Source organism: Bos taurus, chromosome 3 (genome assembly GCF_002263795.3).
Source record: "Bos taurus isolate L1 Dominette 01449 registration number 42190680 breed Hereford chromosome 3, ARS-UCD2.0, whole genome shotgun sequence".
In the NCBI taxonomy this organism is placed as follows: domain Eukaryota; kingdom Metazoa; phylum Chordata; class Mammalia; order Artiodactyla; family Bovidae; genus Bos; species Bos taurus.
In genome coordinates this window covers 48381587-48405780 of record NC_037330.1, presented here as the reverse complement: position 1 = coordinate 48405780, position 24194 = coordinate 48381587, and the positions used below count along the sequence as shown (strand labels likewise).

General features: G+C 41.2%; 1 long non-coding RNA gene across 2 annotated transcripts; it reads left to right on the top strand.

The window, feature by feature from the left end:
• The first annotated feature begins 116 nt into the window (after positions 1-116).
• Positions 117-24194, top strand: LOC112445985 (uncharacterized). Of its 2 annotated transcripts, XR_009493911.1 has the most exons (4): positions 117-2462; positions 7242-7441; positions 9479-10358; positions 10583-24194. It is a non-coding gene; the product is annotated as an uncharacterized lncRNA (long non-coding RNA). The 2 variants fall into 2 exon arrangements; XR_003034016.2 differs by having other exon boundaries at positions 9479-24194.

Here is a 24194-nt window from a genome sequence, read left to right as displayed (position 1 = left end):
GGCGGGGGGTGGGGGGCCGGTTTCTGCTAACCTACAAGCCAGTGCATAAACTGAAATTCACGGATTAACGCCCTGGAGAAGTTTGGTTGCAGCTCATGAGAATGTCAGAACACCTGTGCGCCCTAAAGAACCCCCGGAGCGCCCAAGTTAGCAGGTGTTCCAGCTTTACCAACTTTGTAACTTCCACCTGAGGCCAATGGCATACATCGCCGTTTTTCTTTATGAAACGCCGAGAGAAATGTTTCTGTTGCACATGCGCAGCTACTGAAAGTGTTTGCCAGTTAAAGGTACCTTGGTACAGAAAGTTGAATTTAGGGTCTTCGTATTTCTCCTCTTTCCCAACACTCAGGCTTTTCACTTTTCTAGACGTTTTCACAGATCTCGAACAGTGTGACCTGAGTATGTGATCACCTCAGGTTACACCGTGATCCTGAGAGGAGTGGACGCTCAGGGGTTCAAGGTGGCGGGCCAGAGATGACATCGTCCTATTCAGTTAATTTTACCATAAAGGCAACACCTATCCTATCTCAGTTTTGCTTAATTTTGTGTTTACTTGATTCCTATTACAGCAATATAAAAATACTGAGAGAAACCCCTTCACCCCACGTGTAATTTGCCTTCAGTCCCCCGTGGACTTGTAGGTTAGATAGGACAAGTGTACAGAGGAGTAAACAAGTCCAGAAAGGTTAAACAGCTTGCTCAAGTGAGACAGTGGCAGATCTAGATTTAGACAGTGGAAATCCCAACTCCTGCTGCATAGGAGTTTACATCGTGTATTCCTTTGCTAGGTCTTCTGTGATTGCTCAGATGGTAAAGAATCTGCCTGCAATGCATTAGACCTGGGTTCCATCCCTGGATCCTGGATCAGGAAGATCCTCTGGAGAAGGAAATGGCAACCCACTCCAGTATTCTTGCCTGGAGAACTCCATGGACAGAGGAGCCTGGTGGGCTACAGTCCACAGGATCACAAAGAGTAGGACACAACTGAGCAACATTTTCACACATTCCTTTGCTAAATTCAAACTTGCTTAGATCCTAGAACAGTGTTGTTAAAAATGTGATTTCTAGGGTACAGTAGGGAGCTACTGAAACAGAATCTCCAGGGGAGAGGCCTAAGACCAACTCATCTAACCAATCCATCTATTTGTATCAGCAGGCAAGTTTGGGAAATATTTAGGAACTATGTAGCATCATTTTCTGGCTAATGGACCTTGCAGCACTTTCTGTATTCTATCAAATCCTCTTAACCCTGTATCCTCACAATAAGGTCATAAGGTGAATATTACTTTTGCACTTTACAGATGAAAAGGATTCTATAAAAGTTAAATTGCTTAAGATTACTTAGCTGGTAGTGGTGGAGAAGTTTTATAATTGTGGGTTTAGAAGTCAGTGCCTCTCAAATTTTGATGGCATCAGAATCCCCTGGGCTTACAATACATAGATGAAAGTCCAGAAGTAGAGCCTCTGGCTCAGTGTGAACAACAGCTTAAGAACATTACAAAGGATATAGTTTTCTTTCATCTGCCCGCTCTGCCATTCCCAGCAATGGCTTCAGCTTAATGCCGTTTCCCCTCCTACTTAAAAGCAGATATTTAGTGGTCTCAGAAATTACATCTGGATAGGCAGTCTCCAGATTTCAAGAGGTTATCTTGTCATCGGGCCCTTTTTTGTTTGTTTGTGTAAGAGTGAGGAAACCTTTTCCAGAACCTCTCACAGAAGACTTTCACTCTCTGGCCATGTTATGTCACCTGCCCACTCATCAAAGGAATGAGACCACAAAGCTGGCTGGGGTAGGATGGAGGATGATATACAACTCACCTGTTGTATCTGGCTGTTTGGTGTAGGGTGGGTGCTGAACAAAATGGACATTCTCTTGGAGAGGAGGAAGTTAGAGGAGGGTGGAGGAGTGAGAATTGTTGGGTAGGCAAATAATAGTGTTTGGATTGCTGCGGAGATAGTATGTTTGAAGTGGTGCTGTAAACTGACACAGGCAATGCAGATGTTGGACATATTGATAATGTCTAGAATCCAAGCCCCAAGAGATACCCCTGCATTCCCTACTACCCATCCCCTCACTACTGGAATTGCCTGTACGAAAAATCAGCTTGACCACACTTAGTTGCAGGTGGAATGAATAGGGGGTGATCAAGCATTTTAGCGACTACCAGTAAATGCCGAGAATCAAAGAAGATGGAGTAGCAGACATTGTTTGGAGTTATTGGATGAGTTATTTTGAATTAAGGCTGACAAGGAAGTTGTGGACGCAGGGAGGAGCTGAGTGGCAGGCAGGGACAGAAGCCAAGTTGGGAACTCCAGAACGCAATAAATGTCTGCTGCGTGAGCCAACTCCTGTGAGCTTGACAGGCGTGGACTATAATTAAAAGAGGTCAAGAAACTATACTGGATTAATCAGAAAAGGCTGGACTGATCAGGAAGGAGCAACGAAAATTTCTTTTGGGGAGGTAAGCTGCACTGACAATGCAGATAAATGCACAGAGGTAAAGTGTATGAAGGTGTGAAAATGTATTAGTAATTGATAAACTGAATAATAATATTGAGCCATAATCAATCCTAAGTAAAGTCTGCCTGGAAGTGATTTTTATTATCTTCTTAAATCTGTTTTCTAAAATTTCTTTAACAAGTATTATTCATGAATATTTTTAAAAGTAAGATTATTTTGCACTATTAAATAGCATTGTACTTATTAATTTTTTTCAACATATTTAATGCACACATGCTGTGTGCTGGGTTTCATTGCAGGGGATCGTGTATGAGAAGGACACTAATCCAGACAAAAACCTTAGACAAGAAGATGACAGTGGGAGGCAGAAGAGGGTAGATTTGACATATATTTTATGGATAGAGTCAGTAAGACTCATTGATGGATTAGATATTGGGAATCAAGGTGACTGCTGATGTTTGGCTTGAAAACTGGTTGGATGGTGTCGTGCCAGGACTAGACAGGAAGAGAAACAAGCTTTTGTGGGTAAAGAAAGGGGAGGAGGGGGTGACAAGGAAGTGTTCTGTTTTGGGTGTTAGTTTGAATAGCCTGTTAAACATTCTAGTGGTTGTGTCAGTTAGGCACTTTACGTATAAATCTGAAGTCTGGGTTAGAGCTGGAGGTGTAAATTTCGAATTCAACGTATAGATGGTGTTTAAAGCCGTGGGACTAGCTGGGTGAGATCACTTAGGGAAGGAATTTGGGTCAGTCAGGTCCAACAGAAGTCTCTGCAATGACGGAAATGTTTTGTGACCATGTTGTCCACTAGACACACTTGCCTCCTGAGCCCTTGAGATGTGGCTAGTGTGATGGAGGAACTGAACTTTTATTTCATTTCGGTTATTTTAAACTTAAATAGATACATTGACATTAGCCAATGGCTAATGTATTAGACAGCTCAGAGTAGAGAAGAGTCTGGAGTCATTAATATTTAGAAATCCAGTTAAGGAGATTGCGCCAGCAAAGAAGAAGATGGAGAAGAAAAAGCCAGGGAGCCAGGGAGGAAAATCAGGAAAAATGGTGTCCACAAAAACCACAGGAGGAAAATGATTTAAGAATAGGAGTCCAGTTAGCTACGTCACAGGCTGCAGATAGATCACATCAAGTGACTTGGGAACAAATTAGTCACTGGCAGTCTAGTCACTGGCAGTCTAAACAGGAGCAGCATTTCCATGGAATGGTGGTAGTGGAAGGCAGATAGAAATGGGCAGAGGAGAGACTGGGAGTTGCAGAGAAGCAGCATCTGTACATAGTTATTTCAGGTTTGCCTTTGAAGAGGAACGGATGAATTGGATGGGAAATGGAGGAGAATTTGTAGTCAAGGAAACATTTTTAAAATTAATTTATTGATTTTAATTGGAGGCTAATTGGAGGTGTATTGTGGTGGTTTTTGCCACACATTGACATGAATCAGCTATGGGTATAATGTGTCCCCCATCCTGAACTCCCCATCCCATACCTCTGGGTTGTCCCATTGCCCTGGCTTTGAGTGCCCTGTTTCATGCATTGAACTTGGACTGGTCATCTATTTTGCATATGGTAATATGCATGTTTCAATGCTATTCTCTCAGATCATCCCACCCTCGCCTTCTCCCACAGAGTCCAAAAGTTTGTTTTTTATATCTGTATCTCTTTTGCTGTCTCATGTATAGGGTCGTCATTACCGTCTTTCTAAATTCCTTATATAAGGGAAATATTTTTTAAGATGGGAGGTAATTGTCATATTCAGTTCAGTTTAGTCACTCAGTTGTGTCTGACTCTATGACCCCATGGACTGTAGCACGCCAGGCTTCCCTGTCCATCACCAACTCCATTTGATGTTAAAAATGATCCAGTAGAGGCAAATTGATGCAGGAGAGAAAGGGAATGAGAATAGGAACACATTTATTTATTTTTAATTAATTACTTATTTATTTATTTTTATTTTTGGTTCCACTGGGTCTTCATTGCTGTACATGGGTTTTCTCTGGTGGTGGGAAGTGGGGGCTACTCTTTAGTTACGGTAGGCAGACTTCTCATTGCAGTGGCTTCTCTCATTGCAGAGCACACGCTTTAGGGCATGCGGTCTTCAGTAGTTGTGGCTCTCGGGTTCTAGAGTGTGTTCTCAGCTGCTGTGGCTTACGGGCCTAGCTGCCTTGTGGTATGTGGAATTTTCCTGGATCAGGGATTGAACCTATGTCCCCTGCATTGTCAGGCAGATTCCCAACCACTGGACTACCAGGGAAGTCCTGTAATGCATTTATTTTAAAAATGAAAAGGGTTGAAATCTTGAGGACAAAGGGAGTGGTTGGGCTTTGATAGGAGGGACCCTTATTCCATGGTTACAGGATGGAGGGCAGGGATATGGATGCGGTACTGGGAGGTTTGTAGAATTGGTGGTGAATAGAGAAGGGTGTGGAAACTTGGGTGCAGAAGAGTATGAGGAGCTCAAGAAGAAAGAATGCATGAATTAAGCATCTTGAAGAGTAATTGGCATACTTACCAGGATCAGCCTAGGATTTCTGAGTGGATTGGGATGCCCATTTGTAGCTTGAGATAGCAAATATAGAGAAAAACCAGTTGGCATGATTTTTTGTTTCCCCCCACCGCACCCCGCCACTGGAAAATGCAAACAGTTGGCTTTAACCAGAGTTAAATTTTTGACAGGTGAATACGTTAGAGAGGTTCTTTTCAAGGGAGTGAGGTCCATGGAGTTTTCTCTGGACACAGTGGAAAGTGAAGACAGGGGAATGGAGGTGGGACTGTGGATGAATCATGGAAGAGTATAAAATCAGTAGATTGGAGGCCTAAAAAATGTTTAAAAATTGCAATGAAAAGAGCGAACTTTAGAGATAAGAGGTGGTGGTCAGCAAGTGAGATGCTTGAAGCCAATACTGTTATTATTGGTGGTAGTAGTTAGGGTGTGACAGTATGAATGGATGAAAAAGATCACAGGGTGGGTGTGCACACCCAAATGGATGCTGAGGTCACTAAGGGGCGGAGAGCAAGAAAATGAGCTAGGATTTCACATCGTCAAAGAGTAAGAGGTTGAAAGATGATAGCAACCAAAAACAGCATTTTTAAAAAAGGATATTTATTTATTTGGCTGCACTGGATCTTAGTTGCAGCACTCAAGAAGGATCTTCTATCTTTGTTGCCACATGTGGGATATAGTTCCCTGACCAGGGTTAGAACCTGGGACCTCTGCATTGGGAGCACAGAGTCTTAGCCATTGAGCTACCAGAGAAGTCCCCCCCAAAAGCATTGGTTTTAAGCTAGATATGTTCCATCTGTCCCTCCAGATCCACATTTCTCCATTGCACTTAGTGCCATGGGAGCTCAAACCTAGATTAAACCAGTTGGTTTTTTTTGCTCTCTGGTTCTGGTTGGGTTTGGCCATTGGGGATCCTCAGAATGGATGGAGGGAGGCTGTGTCCCTGAACTCAAGATCTCTGCTCTTCAACGTGGGTTTGTCTACACATCTCTCTCCTTCTGGGTGCCTGCGTTCCCTTTCCTTGTTCCATCAGGCCTAGGAATGATGATAGTTCCACTGATACTAACCTGAGTCACTGCATGACCTCTTGTGCCTTCCTTACCTCATTCACATCTTTGTAAATATGTTGAACTTTAAGCAGCACAGGTTTGAATTGTGGCAATCCGCTTATATGTGGAGCTTTTTCTTTTTTTTTCTGGTTTTATATCTTTTTTAATTCTGGACTTTGTACAATCACATGATCAAGTATCTTTTCCGCATTGAGTAGGTTAACAAATGATTTAAAAAAGAGAAAACAAAGTGGATGCAAAGATACCTCAGGAGTGACAAGTTGGTTTTTTGTGTGTGTTTTTAGTTGCTAAGTCATGTCCGAGTCTTTTGCGACGCTATGGACTGTAGCCCTCCAGGCTTCTTTGTCTGTGGGACTTCCCAGGCAAGAATACTGGAGTGGGTTGCCATTTCCTTCTCCATATGTGGAGCTTTTTCAATAATAAGCACTTCCATACTCGTGATCTGAAGGTGGTTGAAATTGTGGATGCAGGAAACACAGACATGAAGGAATCATGGATATGGAGGGCTGACTATAAATTATACTAGAATTTTCCACTGTACAGAGTGAAAACTCTAACCCCACCCTAGGGTTAGGGTGAGAGTCAACACTGCAGTCCCTTTATTAAATCATCTTCAAATTAACCGCATACAACTGTGCCATCTGTATGCTGTCTTTTAGGGATGCTGATACAGGGTGGTACAGTGGCATGACTAGAACTTCAAAGGAGCTGGAGTTTTTGAAAGAAGAAGGAGAAATGGTTTGGAAGCAGTGACAGGGGTCCAGAGGAGTACTTTCCCCACCTCCTGTAAGGATGTGAGAGTCAGACAGCCTGTCTTTGAGAGACATATTGAAGAAATGTGAGAGAGCAAGTTTTCAGCTTATGCAGCAAAGGGAAGAAGACATTCAGAAAGAAGTTGAAGATTCAGGGGAAATTTTCAGTTAAGATCAAGAGGTCTACAGGTGCAGCGAAAGGGTTTGTAAGGTGGTGAGGAATGCCATTTGGGTCATTTGGGTCAGTAACTACAGCGATGAGGCTTCTAGCTCATCTGGGAGGCTTCTGGATTGAAGTAAAGAGGGTTGAGGACAGGCTCTCAATTCATATCCATCCAGGTCTATTAGTACCTGTTACATGCTGCACTCTGTGGGCAGTGACAGTTAACACCCCAGCAGTGACTTTACAATGATCCTGGCTAAATGAACTGTGTATGTCTTACCAGAGCCTCCTAGAGAAAAGTCACCTTCCCATGCTCTCATGGGCTGCCTTGAAGTGTGGGCTGCCAGGAAGCCTAGCAGCGAAGCTCTTCCCACCAGAGTTCAGCAATCTTCAATCCTAATGAGGATGGTAAAGAAGAATGAAGCTTTTCTGCAAGAACCTGGGAGATCCACTTTGGTCAGCATTATGTTTGTCCTTGACAAGGTAGGATAAAGCTGGAAGGGAGTTCTTAGCCTGGGCCAGAGATAAAACTATGGCCACCAGGATGGATGGTTGTATGCTTTACCATAAAGATCTTCTGGAAAGTTGGGTCAGATAGGCGACAGAAATTGTGCCAGTACAACCAAATATCTGAGTTATAGCCAAGACTTTTTTTTTGGCCAAATGTACTTAACATATAGGACTTCCCAGGTGGCTCAGTGGTAAAGAATCCACCTGCCAAGCAGGAGACACAGGAGACATGGGTTCTATTCCTAGGTAGGGAAGATCCTCTGGAGAAGAAAATGGCAACCCACTCTAGTATTCTTGCCTGGGAAACTCCATGGACAGAGGAGCTGTCGGGGCAAAGAATTGGACATAACTGAGTGACTGCACACACACACGCACATACACACACTTAGTATATATTTGAGTCACAACCTTTTCCTGATGAAGCCACTTCCTATTGTTCCTTGAATGTTACCTCTTTAAGGTCATTGTTTAATCCTTAACTGGCGTTTTACTGTGTGCTTAATATATGCCAAGCACTCAGATCATGAATTAACTAATTTAATGCTCACAACAACTCCATGAGGTAGGCATTATAATGACCCCCATTTTGCAAATGAAGACAATAAGGTACAGAGAGATCACATCATTTACTCTAGGTCACAAAGCCAGGAACTGAAAGTCAGAATTCAAAATATCTCACACTCTTAACTTCTACAGTATCATTAAATGTGTTTATTGTGTATTTACACCAGGTGCTGTGCTATACATTATAGAAAGCAAGATAGAAATACAGTATTGTTTACTATGCCTGACTTTTCAGTTGTAAAATTAGAGCTCAATAGGAGGAAAAGGATTTTGAAAAGTAGCTGTTTCACATGCTAGTCAAGAATTGGTTTACTGTTAGCTTTTTCTCCAAGTATTGATACATTAAAATACAATACTAGATTAGATAGGTTGACAGACAAATATATGCTGCTCTCTCTCTCTGGACATAAAGTGAGAGAACAAAATTAGTGTGTCTAGTCATTTTACTGTAAATTCATCTTAACACTTGATTCAATATACTTGCAGTGAAATGACTAGATATGCTATTTTTTTTCTCTCACTTTATGTCCGTTTATCTCAGCTATGCCTTTCCAGGTATGTTTATAAATCCCTGCCCTAGCCTGTGCACCCAGAATGCCTTATCAGTTCCAAATTTAACAAGACATTAAAATCTTATTTATAAATGTATTCCAAAACTATCATGGTAAGTACCATACCACATTATACTATTGACTAATGACAACCACAATAGAAGTAGCTCTTAATTTTCAAAGTTACCATATTTTCTGTTTTAGACTTATAAAGAAACAATTCCATTTTTTCACGTAACACTGCTTGTCTTTGAAATCTGCTGAATTAATTTTCTCCTCATCTCAACCCTTCCTCCTCCTCCCAGAGCCTCTGACCAGCACCTCCATCAAATCCATCTTTTCTTCTTCATTGTATATCTGCCCTTTATTCTGTCTTTCTCAAGTTGTTTTCCGCTTCCATAGAACTTTTTGTCCTTAACTTGTTATTATTGTTTTTCAGTCACTGAGTTGTGTCTGACTCTGTGACCCCATGGACTGTAGCATGCCAGGCTCCTCTGTCCTCTACTACCTCCTGGAGTTTGCTCAGATTCATGTCCATTGAATTGGTGATGCTATCTAACCATTTCATCCTCTACCAGCCCCTTCTCCTTTTGCCTTCCATCTTTCCCAGCATCAGGGTCTTTTCTAGTGAGTTGGCTCTTTGCATCAGGTGGCCAAAATATTGGAGCTTCAGCAGCAGTCCTTCCAATGAATATTTATGGTTGATTTCCTTTAGGATTGACTGGTTTGATTTTCTTGATGTCCAGTGGACTTTCAAGAGTCTTACCCAGCACCACAGTTTGAAAGCAACAATTCTTTAGCACTCAGCCTTCTTTGTGGACCAACTCTCACAGCTTTGTCATGGCAAAGGGGCTTGTGTAAATCAATGAAGCTATGAACCATGCTGTCTCTGCAGGACTGCCTGAGACAGATGGGTCACAGTGAAGAGTTCTGACAAGACGTGGTCCACTGGAGAAGAAAATGGCAACCCACTCCAGTATTCTTGCCTGGATAACCCCATGGACAGTATGAAAGGCAAAAAGATATGACTCTAGAAGATGAGCCCCCCAGGTTGGAAGGTGTCCAGTATGCTACTGGGGAAGGGCAGGAGGCAATTGGTAACAGCTCCAGAAAGAATGAAGTGGCTGGGCCAAAGCGGAATCAACGCTCAGTTGTGGATGTGTCTGGTGGTGAAAGTAAAGTCCGATACTGTAAACAATGTTGCATAGGAACCTTAGGTCTATGAATCAAGGTAAATTGGACATGGTCAAATAGGAGATGGCAAGATTGAACATTGACATCTTAGGAATCAGTGAAGTAAATTGGATGGGAATGGGTGAATTTAATTCAGGTGACCATTATACCTACTACTGTGGGCAAGAATCTCTTAGAAGAAATGAAGTAGCTCTCATAGTCAACGGAAGAGTCTGAAATGCAGTACTTTGATATAATCTCAAAAATGATCTCAGTTCATTTCCAAGGTAAACCATTCAACATCACAGTAATCTGAGTGTATGCCCCAACCAGTGATGCTGAAGAAGCTGAATTTGACCAGTTCTATGAAGACCTGCAACACCTTCTAGAACTAACACCGAGAAAAGTCCTTTTCATCATGTGGAATTGGAAAGCAAACGTAGGAAGTAAAGAGATACCTGGAATAAAGGCAAGTTTGGCCTTGGAGTATGAAATGAAGCAGGGTAAAGGCTAACAGTTTTGTTAAGAGAACCTGCTGGTCATAGCAAAACATCTTTTTCAACAACCCAAGAGATGAATCTACACATGAACATCACCAAATGGTCAGTATCAAAATCAGATTGATTGTCCTTGATAGAAACACACAAATTATGTTTTCATTCCTTTATCTGACTATACATTATTGCTTAACTTTATATGAAAAAACAAAATTCATATACACAGTCATACAAGCAGTCTGCCATTTAGTAGGCATTTGTATAGCTTCTCAACTACCTCTCGCAACCATCTTATGAACTTAAGTACTATTATTATCCCCATTTTGTAGGTGAGGAACTTAAGGCTCTACTGTGCTAAGTCAACACCACTGATGTTTTGATTTGACTTCCTGTGGATGTACTGTGGCCATCTAGTGGCTTCGGGAGTATAGTGATGTTACTTAGGGAAAGTAATTCATGCAGAAAATACAGAGAACATGTTACATTAAGAAGGAGATAAGAAGAATGAAACTTACAGATGTGCCTCTTAAAGGTTAGTCTTATTTTTCTCCCTAAAATTCTGTGTGAATAATATTGAGTATACTTTACAACAGGGGATATATAGCTCTTGCTGTGACGTGTAACCTGGTTTCTTCTCAGCGTCTCCACAATTTATTTAATATCCTAATCATTTTTCATCTATATTAGGTACTCTATTCACTGTGAATTACTTCTCAATTTGTTACAAACAGGCTTGACAATTTACTGAAAACCTTTTTTAAGATAGAAATCTCAGATGGCTTGGCTATTTGCCAAACTTAAGATTCCTTTCTCTACACCAGTGCTCCAGTGGGATCTTTGCTGGTTATATTTGTTTTGGAGTAAAGTGGCACATTGGTAAAATAATCTGCCTACCAGTGCAGAAGAGTCAAGAGAGTTGGGTTTGATCCCTGGTTTGGGAAGATCCCCTGGTGTAGGAAGTAGCAACCCACTTCACTGTTCTTGCCTGGAATATTCCATGGACAGAGGAGCCTGGCGGGCTTCAGTCCATGCGGTCACAAAGAGTCAGACATGAATAATCACACACACAAGTTAAAAAATAAATGAACCTGAGAAATTCTTAACACTCTGTGATACTTCATTTATGTTTTCCTGGGAACTGTGGAATGTCTGTGTCTTAACTTAGGAAAAAAAAAACAACTCTCAATTTCCCTTTCTAAAAAGGTACTATAAATGAAACAAAACCTTTTATGGTCAATTTCCTCCATCAATTATGCCTTTTGTCCTGAATCTTTAACTGTGCACTCTCATTGTATTTTTGCCCTTTAGCCTCTAAAGCTGAAGTCTTTCCCATTAAAAAATAAAAGCACAATCAATAAAACCCTCCCTCGCTGGGCCTGGCTCGGCAGAACTCCTTTAAACTACCAGTCCTGCACAGCCCAACCACACCTTCTATCCTTTTGCCAGAGTGTTTTTCCACTCCCAGTCTATTTTTAAGCAACTGGGCTATTTCATAGAACTGAAGCCTTCTGGTGTGCATAGAACAATTATTTTTCAGTTGTTGAAAGGTGGTCATCCTGGACATGTAGCTAGGCAGCCTGTTTTTGGTGGACTTCAAGTATATGGAGGCTCCTCTCAGCATATGGAAGAAACTTGGTCCTCCCAGCACTACAGAAGTCAGGTATTGATTGACACAGGGCTTGTCCTAGAATGACAGTGCCCTGTGCATACTAGTTACATCCATAATCTATTCCGAGGATCAGAGAGCTCTGTTGGGTTACTACTGTTTAAGATGTACATTATGTATATGCTGGACAGCTAGAACTGTGAACCACCCTGGTCTCTAGGACCCAATACCCCAACTCAGCCTTGAAGACTGGTTCTTATGTTAGTCCACATGCTAGTGGAACCAGTCATAACTAGTTACCATCATGTCTTTTCTTTCCTATAAAGTCAGTGTTGTTAAAGACTACTCCATACTTGCTGTCTAGTTTTTTTTTTTTTTTTCCTTAATTCACTGAAATCTAGCTTCTGCCATAATTATTCTCTAGTAACTGCTGGATTATTAAACCCAAAGAAAATCTCCTTTTCTAATTTTTTTTTTTTGTCTTCATTCAGGCCACTGAATTTTTTTCTCTGACTGACTTCCACGACTCCATTTTTTTCTTCCAACTCTCCTCATACTAATCATACTGCTCCTCATATTACTCTTTTTCTACTCTCCTACTGCAGCCTTATCTAACTCAAAGAAACTAAACCATGCCGTGGAAGGCCACCCAAGACGGATGGGTCATGGTGGAGAGTTCTGACAAAACATGGTCCATTGGAGAAAGCAATGGCATACCACTTCAGTATTCTTGCCTTGAGAACCCCATGAACAGTACGAAAAGGCAAAAAGATAGGACACTGAAAGATGAACTCCCCAGGTCGGTAGGTGCCCAATATGCTGCTGGAGATCTCTGGAAGAATAACTCTAGAAAGAATACAGAGATGGAGCCAAAGCAAAAACAACACCCAGTTGTGGATGTGACTGGTGATAGAAGCAAAGTCCGATGCTATTAAGAGCAATATTACATAGGAAGCTGGAATGTTAGGTCCATGAATCAAGGCAAACTGCAAGTAGTCAAAGAGGAGATGGCAAGAGTAAATGTGGGCATTTTAGTAATCAACGAACTAAAATGGACTAGAATGAATTTAACTCAGATGACCATTATATCTATACAGTGGGCAAGAATCCCTTAGAAGAAATGGAGTAGCCATCATGGTCAACGAGAGTCCGAAATGCAGTACTTGGATGCAATCTTGAAAACAACAGAATGATCTCTGTTTGTTTCCAAGGCAAACCATTCAATATCACAGTAATCCAAGTCTATGCCCCAACCAGTAATGCTGAAAACGCTGAAGTTGAATGGTTCTATGAAGATCTATAAGACCTTCTAGAACTAACACCTAAAAAAGATGTCCTTTTCATTATAGGGGACTGGAATGCAAAAGTAGAAAGTCAAGAAACACCTGGAGTAACTGGCAAATTTGGTCTTGGAATACGGAATGAAGCAGGGCGAAGGCTAATAGAGTTTTGCCAAGAAAACGCACTGGTCATAGCAAACACCCTCTTCCAACAACACAAGAGAAGACTCCACATGGACATCACCAGATGGCCAACACCAAAATCTGATATTCTTTGCAGCCAAAGATGGAGAAGCTCTATACAGTCAGCAAAAACAAGACCGAGAGGTGACTGTGGCTCAGATCATGAACTCCTTATTGCCAAATTCAGACTTAACTTGAAGAAAGTAGGGAAAACCACTAGAAAATTCAGGTATGACCTAAATAAAATCCCTTACGATTATACAGTGGAAGTGAGAAACAGATTTAAGGGACTAGGTCTGATAGACAGAGTGCCTGATGAACTATGGATGGAGGTTCATGACATTGTACAGGAGACAGGGATCAAGACAATCCCCAAGAAAAAGAAATGCAAAAAAACCAAAATGATAGTCTGAGGAGGCCTTACAGATAGCTGTGAAAAGAAGAGAAGCAAAAAGCAAAGGAGAAAAGGAAAGATATATCCATTTGAGTGCAGAGTTCCAAAGAATAGCAAGGAGAGATAGAAAAGCCTTCCTCAGTGATCAGTGCAAAGAAATAGAGGAAAACAATAGAATGGGAAAGACTAGAGATCTCTTCAAGAAAATTAGAGATACCAAGGGAACATTTCATACAAAGATGGGCTCGATAAAGGACAGAAATGGTATGGACCTAACAGAAGCAGAAGATATTAAGAAGAGGTGGCAAGAATACACATAACTGTACAAAAAAGATCTTCATGACCCAGATAATCACGATGGTGTGATCACTCACTTAGAGCCAGAGATCCTGGAATGTGAAGTCAAGTGGGCCTTAGGAAGCATCACTACCAACAAAGCTAGTGGAGGTGATGGGATTCCAGTTGAGCTATTTCACATCCTGAAAGATGATGCTGTGAAAGTGCTGCACTCAATATGCCAGCAAATTTGAAAAATTTCAGCAGTGGCCATAGGACTGGAAAAGGTCAGTTTTCATTCCAATCCCAAAGAAAGGCAATGCCAAAGAATGCTCAAACTACCATACAATTGCACTTGTCTCACACGCTAGTAAAGTAATGCTCAAAATTCTCCAAGCTAGGCTTCAACAGTATGTGAACTGTGAACTTCCAGAAGTTTAAGCTGGTTTTAGAAAAGGCAGAGGAACCAGAGATCAAATTGCCAACATCCACTGGATCATCAAAAAAGCAAGAGAGTTCCAGAAAAATGTCTATTTCTGCTTTATTGACTATGCCAAAGCCTTTGACTATGTCCATCACAATCAACTGTGGAAAATTCTGAAAGAGATGGGAATACCAGACCACCTGATCTGCCTCTTGAGAAATCATATGCAGGTCAGGAAGCAACAGTTAGAACTGGACATGGAACAACAGACTGGTTCCAAATAGGGAAGAGAGTTCATCAAGGCTGTATATTGTCACCCTGCTTATTTAACTTATATGCAGGGTACATCATGAGAAATGCTGCGCTGGATGAAGCACAAGCTGGGATCCAGATTGCCAGGAAAAATATCAATAACATCAGGTATGCAGATGACACCATCCTTATGGCAGAAAGTGAAGAACTAAAGAGCCTCTTGATGAAAGTGAAAGAGGAGAGTGAAAAAGTTGGCTTAAAGCTCAACATTCAGAAAACTAAGATCATGGCATCTGGTCCCGTCAGTTCAGTTCAGTTCAGTCACTCAGACATGTCCAACTCTTTGCGACCCCATGAACTTCAGCACGCCAAGCCTCCCTGTCCATCACCAATTCCTGGTGTTTACCCAAACTCATCCTTTGAGTCAGTGATGCCATCCAGCCATCTCATCATCTGTTGTCCCCTTCTCCTCCTGCCCTCAATCTTTCCCAGCATCAGGGTCTTTTGAAATGAATCAGCTCTTCACATCAGGTGGCCAAAGTGTTGGAGTTTCAGCTTCAACATCAGTCCTTCCAGTGAACAACCAGGACTGATCTCCTTTAGGATGGACTGGTTGGATCTCCTTGCAGTCCAAGGGGCTCTCAAGAGTCTTCTCCAACACCACAGTTCAAAAGCATCAATTCTTCGGCGCTCAGCTTTCTTTATAGTCCAACTCTCACATCCATACATGACTACTGGAAAAGCCATAGCCTTGACTAGATGGACTTTTGTTGGCAAAGTAATGTCTATGCTTTTGAATATGCTATCTAGGTTGGTCATAACTTTTCTTCAAAAGAGTAAGCGTCTTTTAATTTCATGGCTGCAATCACCATCTGCAGTGATTTTGGAGCCCCCAGAAATAAAGTCAGCCACTGTTTCCACTGTTTCCCCATCTATTTCCCATGAAGTGATGGGACTGGATGCCATGATCTTCGTTTTCTGAATTTTGAGCTTTAAGCCAACTTTTTCACTCTCCACTTTCACCTTCATCAAGAGGCTTTTTAGTTCCTCTTCACTTTCTGCCATAAGGGTGGTATCACCTGCATATCTGAGGTTATTGATATTTCTCCCGGCAATCTTGATTCCAGCTTATGCTTCCTCCAGCCCACCATTTCTCATGATGTACTCTGCGTATAAGTTAAATAAGCAGGGTGACAGTGTAGAGACTTGATGTACTCAGCTGGTCCCATCACATCATGGCAAATAGATGGGGAAACAGTAGAAACGGTGGCTGACTTTAATTTTTTGGGCTCCAAAATCACTGCAGATGGTGACTGCAGCCATGAAATGAAAAGACGCTTACTCCTTGAAGGAAAGTTATGACCAACCTAGGTAGCATATTAAAAAGCAGAGACATTACTTTGCCAACAAAGGTCTAGTCAAGGCTATGGTTTTTCCGGTAGTCATGTATGGATGTGAGAGTTGGACCATAAAGAAAGCTGAGCGCCAAAGAATTGATGCTTTTGAACTGTGGTGTTGGAGAAGACTATTGAGAGTCCCTTGGACTGCAAGGATATTCAACCAGTCCATCCTAAAGGAGATCAGTCCTGAGTGTTCACTGGAAGGACTGATGTTGAAGCTGAAACTCCAATACTTTGGCCACCTGATGTGAAGAGCTGACTCATTTGTAAAGACCCTGATGCTGGGAAAGATTGAAGTCAGGTGGAGAAGGGGACGACAGAGGATGAGATGGTTGGATGGCATCTCCGACTCATTGGACATGAGTTTTGGTAGACTCTGGAAGTTGGTGATGGACACGGACGCCTGGCGTGCTGCATTCCATGGGTTGCAAAAAGTCGGACATGACTGAGGGACTGAACTGAACTGAACTGAGTCTCCTCATATCACTATTACTCTACCTTCATAGTCTTCCTGGGCCTTTCTTTCTCTATTAATTCTCATAAAACACACACACACATATTTAAAAATATATTCAGGAAAACATTGGAAAAAATAGAATGGGAACTTGGGTACCCACCAGCTAGATAATTTTGCCTTCCTTCTTTCTTCTTCCTTCCTTCCTTCCTTCTCTCCGTTCTTCCTTCCATTCCTTCCTTCCTTCTTTGTTCAGACTGTCATTTTTTTTCCTCTCTAAGAAAGAAAAGCTTTATTTATACCACCATTCCCCCTACACTTGAGCTTTTTAATTTTTATTTCTGAGGTTTCTTAACCTTGTGTATCTTTTTTCCTAAGGTAAATGATTTTCACCGTAAAATCCATTATCTTCTCTATGGTTACATGCTCACTCATTTGGCAGTTACATTTCTTATCCTCTTCTGCAGCTAGGTATGATTTTGTGGTTAAGTTCTTGCCAGTGGAATATAACTAGAAGTGATGAGAAAATCTTTTGCCTTACTCTTTTTAAAAGAACATGGCTTGCCTTAGACACCTTTCTGTCTCCTTCATGGACATGTCTGTGACCCACTGCAGCACAAAAGTGGGGAAGACATGGTAGGAGGGGATGCAAAACGAGGTAGAAGGAATCCAGGTCCTAAATGACATAACACTGGATGCTGTGTCAGTCTAGGCCCAACTAGTATCTGAGAAAGAAAGAAACTTTCACTTTCTTTATGTCTGTGACTTCTAGGGCCTCTTTATCCCAGCAATTTAGCATTTAATATAAAAATTGATACCTGGAAATGGGGAACTTCTAACAGAATCTTAAAACATATGGCATTACATAAACAATCAGACAATTGACAGTGAAGGAATAGATCTTTCAGGTTGGAAAACTGGTGATCCTTTTAATACCATTGCAAAGTGTTTGGTAGAAATTTTACCTAGTCAACTTGGAAGCCTGACCATCTTTCTATGGCAGAAGTTTAGTGGAAGCATTTGGGAAGAACCAGAAAATAAATGTGTGATGGTTGGTCCTTGCTGACTTTAGCAAGATTTTTTGAGAAAGAGATGAGCTCATATAAGAAATGAGGGTTTTGTAAACAGAAATGGAAGGAAATAGAGTGTATAGAAAATTTGGGCCTCACAGGATTAGAAAATCCAACTATTTTTGTAGTGCAAACAGGAGAATAAAGGTTGTTTTTCAGATATATATATATTTTTAAAGCTCTTCCATTAAGATTTCTCATGCTCAGTTGTGTGTGACTCTTTGCAACCACATGGACAATAGCCCGACAGACATCTTTGACCATGGGATTGTACAGACAGTGATACTGGAGACTACTTCAATTTACTACTGTACAACTGTGCTCGTTTTCACATGCTAGTAAGGTTATGCTCAAAATCCTTCAAGCTAGGCCTCAGCAGTATGTGAAGCAATAACTTTCAGATGTATAAGCTGGGTTTAGAAAAGGCAGAGCAACCAGAGATTAAATTGCCAGCATTCGTTGGGTCATAGAGAAAGCAAAGGAATTCCAGAAAAACATCTACTGCTTCATTGGCTATGCTAAAGCCTTTGACTGTGTGGATCACAAGAAACTGTGGAAAATTCTAAGTGATGGGAATACCAGACCACCTTATCTATCTCCTGAGAAACCTGTATGCAGGTCAAGAAGCAACAGTTAGAGCTGGACCTGGAACACCAGACTGGCTCCAAATTGGGAAAGGAGTACAAGGCTGTCTTTTGTCACCTTGCTTATTTAACTTATATGCAGAGTACCTCATGTGAAATTCTGAGCTGGATGAGTCACAAGCTGGAATCTGGATTGCAGGGAGAAATATCAACAAACTCAGATATGCAGATAACACCACTCTAATGGTAGAAAGTGAAGAGAAACTAAAGAGCCTCTTGATGAGGGAGTAGAGGAGAGTGAAAAAGCTGGCTTAAAACTCAATATTCAAAAAACGAATATGGCATCCAGTCCCATCAGTTCATGGCAAATAGAAGGGGAAAATTGGGCTTCAAAATCACTGTGGACAGTGACTGCAGCCATGAAATTAAAAGATATTTGCTCCTTGGAAGGAAAGCCATGATGCAGAGATATCACTTTGCTGACAAAGGTTCTGTATAGTCTAAAGCTTTTCAGTAGTCTTGTACAGATGTGAGAGCTGGTCTATAAAGAAGGCCAAGTGCTGAAGTATTGATGCTTTCAAAGTGTGGTCTTGGAAAAGACTGACTGGATCAAACCAGTCAGTCCTAAAAGAAATCAACCCTGAATATTCATTGGAAGGACAGATGCTGAAGCTGAAGCTCAAATAGTTTGGGCACCTGCTGTTAAGAGCCAACTTATTGGAAAAGACCCTGCTGCTGGGAAAGATTTAAGGCAAAAGGAGAAAAGGGTGGCAAAGGATGAGATGGTTAGATGACATCACTGATTCAATGGACATGAATTTGAGCAAACTCTGAGAGATAGTGAATGATAGGGGAGCCTGGCATGCTGCAGTCCATGGGCTCACAAAGAGTCAGGCATGACTTAGCAAGTGAACAACAACAACGAATTAAGATCCTCTGGCAAAGAAAGAAACCTAGCCTTTCAGCAAAGATCAGATTAACGGTGCTAACACTTACTTATTTTTTAAGATTACCTCAAAGTAGCCACCGTTAAAACAATGAAAAGAGGAATGGGTAGACCATAGAATAAGCTAATTTAAGAGCTAGGTCCATAAAAGAACTTTGGCATCATTTTTGACACATAACTGGATATGAATAGTACAAAAGCCTAAAAGTTGTTTTTTTTTTTAGGAAATTGCATTACTAAAGAAACCATAAATCTGCCTTGCAAAAGCCATTTACTGTGTTCTCAAGGAGTTTCTGGGAATGCTAGTCTCCAAGGTCCTCTTCAGTCTTGATCCTGGTGAATGGTGGACATGGAAGAACCTCCCAAAGAGTGAACCCAGGGGTCTGCAGGCATAACCAAAGGCATCCAGATGGGTTCATCAGGGAATGTCTTCCATGGTCAGGGCAAAAGTTTCTGTCTGGAGAGGAAACTATTAAGGATTACAGGTTGCTACGTGTTTCCCATTCTTTCATTTTTCACATGGAAGTTTGTATTCTATTCCTGATCCACCATTACAGATTGGGTTGAAAGTGGGGATCAAGTGAATATTTTTTGGTTTATAAGTCATTGGACTGTATGTAGTCACATCTGGACAAGAAAGAAAAGGCTCTACTTTCCCCAGAGAGAGTAGACTTTGAACTGGCTATGGAAATGAATAGGCCCACAGATGGCTCCTGTTGGAGAGAGGTTGAGCTGTATGGGAAGAAGGGTGCACTGAGACATCCCGGTGGTATGAGGGATTGGCCGAATCTCTTTGTTTACCTTTACCTGAACTAATACAGTCTTGCTTGAGGTTCTGATTTCTTTATTCAGAAACCTATCTCCTGCATACCGACAGCTTTCAAATTTGTATGCCCAACCAGGATTCTCTTTTATATTCTAAACCTATATTATATGAATAGTAGACAGCTTTGCATGGATTTATCACTGGTAAAACCTTAGTCACCAGATGTCCAAGACTGAAATGATTTCATTTCTCCTTAAACATGTACCCCATTGGTGATAGATTGCAATAAATGGTCACAAACTCATCCTGTCCCTCTACACACACCTCTTTGCAACTACTGAGCTGCTGCCCTAGAGACTGTGTTCCACAGCAGGAGAAGCCATCACAATGAGAAGCCTGCTCACAGCAGCTAGAGAAACCCGTGCAGCCAATAAATAAAAAATGCAGCAGAAGTAATGATGTGGCAATTATGAGCCTAGACCTCAAGAGCCTTGCAGGCTTTGCTATCAGTCTCTTGGAAAGCTTCTACCATTATGTGAAGAAACTTGGGCTAGTCTCTTTAAGGATGAGAGGCTACGTGGAGAAAGATGCCCAGCTGACATCCAGCACCAACCACCAACCACCAACATGACTGGCAACATAATGTGCAAGGCCCAGGAAGGCCTCTTATTTCATAATTATTAAGAATTTCAAGGTAGAAATAGCAGAACGATGAGCGAAGCACAAGTCACATGTGCATGCCGCTGGCCTTGACAGATGGAGACAACACTTCAGAGCATCAAGCCCTTGCCAAACTGTCACAGCTGACTGTCACCCTCTGAGTGAGCTCAGACAAAACCAGCTGAAGAACTTCCCAGCCAAGTTCAGCCCAATTGTTGACCAATAGAACTGTTAGTTAATGAACAATTATTTTAAGGCATGAACTTTGATGATAGTTTGTTTGGGCAGCAATAAGTAATTAAGTCATCCTTGTACTCTCTTATCCTGGGTGATTACAGCCTGAATCAATCCAGCTCACCCACACTTTCCATCTCATTTTGTGAGGCCTGAGGAATCTTTATGCTCCCTGCTTCTGGATATGTTCCTTCTTACCCAGAAATATATGTAGACTTCGACTGCTGCTGCTGACTACCGAGGCTTAAAATCTAGATCCTACCATTTCTAATTGTGTGACCTTGGACACATTATTTTTACCCCTTGTGCTTCTATTTCCTTATCTGTAAAACAGAACTGACCTTATCTTTTTTTTATTAGGATCTGTGAAGGTTGGTTGAGTAACACAAATGGCACTTAGCTAAGAAGACCATGCTCAGTAAATGTTAGTATGATGACCTTCGATTCAACACAGTATCTGTGAGATTCAGTATGAAACTTGCAGGAGGACTTCAGAAGACTTCTAGGGTTGTATGGAAACAGTATTCAGAGAGGTTAAAAAAACCCAGCAAAAATAACAGATGTAGTCTGGAGAAACTATAAAGTGGTATGCAATTAGAAACTTGATTTCTGATATCAGACTTTCTTCTCTCACATCTCAGCTTTGCCATTTGTTCTGTTTCTTTGTCAAGTTACTTAACCTCTTTAAGTCTTCATTTTATCAACTGTGAAGTGGGACCAAGGAAAGGAAATCTCTTATAACATTATTGTGAGGCTTGAATGAGGACTAAATGGTTAAGTCCTATAGGCCTGAGTTAGAGAAGTCCTGTGTGCCTGGCATGTAGAATATATGCACCACATGATACTTAAAATGTGAGTAATGGTTGGAAAGGCAAGCCAAGATCACGTTGAGAGGAGATTTACCAAATATGAAGCACACTATATATAAGCCTATAAGCAGGATATGAGGTAAGAGATAAGGAGCCAAAGAGAAGGCAAACAGATTAAGTTTGGAGATCAAGGCAGAAATGAAACCATTCAAGACTTTGGTTGCTGCATCAGTAACTCTGGAAGATCCATTGCATGTTTCCTTATACTCACTGTAAAGTATAATGGCATAGCAGAAAATGCTTCAGAAGCAGATTTTGGATTAGAGGGAACAGCTCAAACAAATCTTTAGCTCATTCTCCATCAATTAGCCTTTGAGGGCTCTCTCTATTTTTAAGGTGAAAAAGTGAAAGTGTTAGTCTCTCAGTCGTGACCCACTCTTTGCGACCCCATGGACTGTAGCCTGCTAGGCTTCTCTGTCCATGGAATTCTCCAGGCAACAATACTGGAGTGGGTTGCCATTCTTTTCTCCAGGGGATCTTCTTGACCCAGGGATCGAACCTGGGCCTCCTGCATTACAGGCAGATTCTTTACAGTCTGAGCCACCGGGAAAGCCCATTTTTAGGGTGGTTCTTGTCTTTTCCTTCCTGGACAGCCAAGAACCCATTTATTCACAAATTATTTATTGAGTACCTTGGAATACAACAATTTCCAATTGTACTGTACTCCCAGAGCCTCAGACTAACAGGAGAGTCAGATAATTAAACCAGCAATCTCAACACTTGTGAGAACTTAGGAATCAGAGAAAGCTTCCTAGAAGAAGTTACATTTAATGTGAAACTTAAAATATAGATGAGTAGGCATCAACTAGGGCTTCCCAGGTGGCTCAGTGGTAAAGAATCCACCTGCCAATGCAAAAGACATGGGTTCGATACCTGGGTTTGGAGGATCCCCAGAGGAGGAAATGGCAACTCACTCCAGTATTCTTGCCTGAGAAATTTCATGGACAGAGGAGCCTGGCAGGCTACAGTCCATGGGGTCGAAAAGAGCTGGGCATGACTTAGTGACCAAAAAACAACAAAGCATCAACTAAGCTGGTGAATGGGGGAAGAGTGTGGTTGTTGGCTGAGGGGAGAAGGGAGTATTCACGGTCAAAATAACAGCATATGCAGATGCATGGAAAGAAGACAATCAGGAACTTGGGGGAATTTAAAGTAGTTCAGTTGGGCTGAAAAATTGAGCTAGAAGCTAGAAAGTGCTAGACAGAAGGCGAATGAGATGAAATCTATTCTGTTAAGGAATCTGGGCTTTATCCTAAGGGCAGTGGGAATCGATTCTAGTTTTTAAGCAGAGAAGTGACATCTAGAAAGACTACCCTTATTATAATGTGGAGAACAGAAGGAGCAGGATAGAAAGCCTACTACCTGAGTTTGTAAATAAAATTTTATTGGAACACAACCATATACATTCATTTACATATTGTCTATTGCTGCTTCCAGGCCATAAGTGTAGAGCTGACTGACTGACCATCTGGCTCGCAAAGCCTGAAATACTTATAATCTAGCTCCTTAAGAAACCCAGGGAGATTATTGTAGTAACCTGGATAAGACAATATTCCTGTCTTCCCAACACTGGGGAAGAAAGGAATCTTAGAAAGGCAGTCATTGTCAATAGCTGAAGAAATCAGGACCTAGATATAAACTGTCATAATCTGTTTTGTTTTTTAACCAAATTGTTCTGCCTGTTTTCCTCTAAGAGCTTTATAGTACCCAGCCTTTCATTTAGGTCTTTAGTTCATTTGGAGTTTATTTTTGTGTATGGTGTTAGAGAATGTGCCAACTTCATTCCTTTATATGTAGCTGTTCTGTTTTTCCAGCAGCACTTATTGAAGAGAATGTCTTGTCTTCAGTATATATTCTTCCCTCCTTTGTCAGAGATTAATTGATATAGGTATGTGGGTTTATTTCTGGATTTCTGTTCCATTGGTTTATATTTCTGTTTTTATGCCAGTATCAAAAGCTGATTCCTTTAGGTCTGTTTTTCTTTCTCAGGATTCCTTTGACTATTTGGGCTCTTTTGTGTTTCCATATAAATTTAGAAATTTTCTGTTCTATTTTTGTGAGAAATGCCATTGATAATTTGATAGGGGTTGCACTGAATCTGTAGATTGCCTTGGAGAGTACAATCATTTTGACAGTATTGCTTCTTCGAATCTATGAACATGGTATATCTTTCCATTTGTGTTATCTTTGATTTCTTTCATCAGTGTTTTAAAGTTTTTTGAGTGCAGGACTTTTGTCTCTTTAGATAGGTTTTTTCCCAGGTGTTGTATTCTTTTCATGAGATGGTAAATGGGACTATTTCCTTAACTTCTCTTTCCGATTTTTCATTGTTAGTGTATAGAAATGCAAGAGATTTTTGTGTATAGTAGAAAGTGTGAAAGTGAAGTCGCTCAGTCGTGTCCAGCTCTTTGCGACCCCGTGGACTGTAGCCTGCCAGGCTCCTCTGTCCATGGGATTCTCCAGGCAAGAATACTGGAGTGGGTTGCCATTTCCTTCTCCAGGTGTATAGTAGTAAGTCTGAGTGTTAGTTAAACAAGAGTCCA